This window comes from Crocuta crocuta, unplaced genomic scaffold (genome assembly GCF_008692635.1).
Source record: "Crocuta crocuta isolate KB4526 unplaced genomic scaffold, BGI_CrCroc_1.0 scaffold143, whole genome shotgun sequence".
NCBI classification, from domain to species: domain Eukaryota; kingdom Metazoa; phylum Chordata; class Mammalia; order Carnivora; family Hyaenidae; genus Crocuta; species Crocuta crocuta.
This window is the reverse complement of record NW_027529175.1, coordinates 8,723,994-8,726,624: the sequence shown is the minus strand read 5'-3', so window position 1 is coordinate 8,726,624 and position 2,631 is coordinate 8,723,994. Positions and strand designations below refer to the sequence as shown.

Genomic DNA, 2,631 nt, shown 5'->3' with positions numbered 1-2,631 from the left:
TCCGCAGAACCCGGTCCCCTCCTGCACTGCTCCCCAGAGCTGGGCGCCTGGCCTAGTCAGGCAGGAAGGCCACTGAGCCTCCTTCAGCACCAAGAGTCCAACATTCTGAGACGTCTCTTGGTCTCTGATGCTGCCGCATCCACACACCGTCCAATATCCTGGTTTCCCTCAACCGTGGAGGTGGGGTCCCCTGGCAACACCCTTGTAGGATGTCACTTCCTTGGGTTGTTAACCGCCCCTACCCCCCACGCAGTTTCAAACGCGGCTGGGCCCTGAGCCTCTCCCAACTGCCGGGGGGGGAAGCTAAGCGCCACCCGCCTCCCAGACCTCTGGGCCCCCGCCTCCATCTCCCTGCACCCGCAGGTAGAGGCCGTGGGGCATCCACGTTCCTCCTGGCTTCCTGCCACACGCTGTCTGGGTCTACAGGTGCTAGCAGCTCCCTCCACCACCGCGTGCGCAGTGAGCAGGAGACCCCCTCCAGGGACATAACCGTGCCCCCTCCCATACCATGCTCCAGCATGTGGCCCTGCTACCTGGCCAGGCCACAGCCACCGATGCTGGGAGCCTGTGAAGCTGACACAAAGCAGGAAGAGCCTTCGGCCAGATCCAGCCACTCCTTGCTCCCTCCAACCTGCTGTGGCTGCCAAGCAGGACTGTCCACGGAGGTGACCTGTGGCCAGATGCCAGCAGCCGTGCTGCAGGGGACGGCCCGCTGGGCCCGACTTCAGGCCAGCGAGACCACTGCCTTGGTGCGGCAAGGCCCTGGGCAGGACCCTTCAACCCCCTGGGCTCAGCTCCTGCCTCAAGGATTGGGGTGGTCAGAGTGGTCACCCAGCCGTCCCACCCGTCTGCACGCACTAGGCCCCCTCCTGGCGGCAAGACCTGGACCACACTCGGACTTCGCTTAGGCCCGTGACTTCCAGACCTCCGTGGACTTACTCCTGTCGGGGCAGGAAAAGAGCCAGCCGTCTGGTTTCAGAAGACCCTGAGACACAAGTCCTCCTGGGCAGTCTCCTGATCAGCAGAGGACACACCGCTATCTGGCGCTGGAAATTATCATCCTGCGCGCGGAGGACAGCAGCAGAATCACCCGCACGCTTCCAGAAGACACACTCCCAAATAGTGGGAATTCCCAACAGCTCTGGGACCCATCGTGTCCAGGACTCCAGCAAAGGGCCCGCTCAAAGGACAGGAAAAGCTCTGCCTCCATTGGGAGGCAGCCCGAGCTGTGGGCCCTGAGACACATCAGAGTGGTGGGTTCGGCGGTTCTGCACTGATGAAGTTATCGGCATCGGAAACTGTCCTGCTGGGTGTGAGTTTCAGGACTGAACCTGAGGACATCAGACAGCTCAGCGTGAGTGACGGGCCAGAGGTTCCTGCCTGCCCGGCCCAGGCAGCCGACCTTCTCCTGGGCCCCACTGCTGTGCACTGAACTGTGTCCCCCGAAGTTCAGTACTGAATCACTAACCCCTTGGGTGATGGTGTTTGGAGGTGGGATCTTTGGGAGGTGACTAAGGTTACATGAAGTCACGAGGGTGGGGCTCCATGATGGTTCTGGGGCCCTTATGAGAAGAGACAGCAGGAAGCTGGCCATGTGAGGACACAGGGAGAGGAAAGCCGTCCTCAAGCCAGAACGAAAAAGCCCTCAGCAGCAGCCAGATGGGCTGGCACCTTGATCTTGACTTCCATCCTCCAGAGCTGTGAGAAAACAGTCTGCTATTTAAGCCCCATCTCTGCTGTTCTGTTACGGCTGCAGAGCAGACTGAGACACCATCGCCGCCCCCTCCCCGCTCTAAAAATCGGGAAGCGGCAAACTGCCTCCTGGATCCCAGCCCGCTTCTCGGTGAGGCCAGGGGGCTGACCAGCACCAGACAGAGTTCCCAGAAGGCCGCATCTCCGAACCAGCCCACCAGGCTTGCTCAGGAGGCCAGAGATCCCAAACTGGACAGACCAGTGAGCTGTAGAAACAAATGTGTCCCAACTGGGACACAGCAGGACGTGGTGAAAGCCCTGACCTTCCCAACGCCCCCACTTCTTAAGCCTGGGCACGCTTGGCCACTGGACACTCCCTGGGTCTGGCAGCACTTGCTTTACGGAAGTGTGGCAAAGTTTGGGATTGGGGTAGAGGCCACAGGCCAGCTTGCACTGGCTGGCTCTGCTGGAGCCTGCACACTGCCCACCCGAGGATCCCCACCCTGATCACCGCTGCAGGGTGCTGCGGGGGGCGCACCACCAGCCTGCGAGCCTGCCCGGCGGTCCCCGGGTCCAGGCTACCTTCCAGTCACCCTGCAAGGGGGCAAGCAGGAGAGCAAAGGGGACAAAGAGACCCGCGGAGAGCGGAGGCTGGCGGCCTGCCCATCTGCCTCTCCAGAGAACCCCAAAGCCGGTAGGTTTCCACCTGGAAACCACCCATTCTCCTAACGAGGCTGTGCTGATCTCCAAAGGTGGCGAGGACTTCCGAGCGGACTTCCTGGCTGTTTCTGAGATGCGACGCCAAGGCAGCCTTGCCTGTGCTGGGACAGTTTTACTGAGACTCTCCTGCGGGGTACTTCGTGGCACCTAAGTTACAGCCCAGTGCAGCCGCTTCACAGAGACACAGTGCAGACTGCTGCAGGCCCGCGGAGCTCGGCC

The 2,631-nt window shown here is 61.6% G+C and overlaps 1 protein-coding gene across 2 annotated transcripts in view; it reads right to left on the bottom strand.

Annotated features, from left to right (window-relative positions):
• Positions 1–1,076, bottom strand: part of TRABD (TraB domain containing) — a 6,382-nt gene extending 5,306 nt beyond the window's left edge. The window contains exon 1 of one of the 2 annotated variants that reach the window (XM_077758058.1): positions 940–1,076. The gene's annotated coding sequence lies outside the window, so the exon portion shown is untranslated. The remainder of the gene's footprint in view (positions 1–939) is intronic. The other variant, XM_077758057.1, reaches the window with a different exon arrangement.
• Between the last annotated feature and the right edge of the window lie 1,555 nt (positions 1,077–2,631).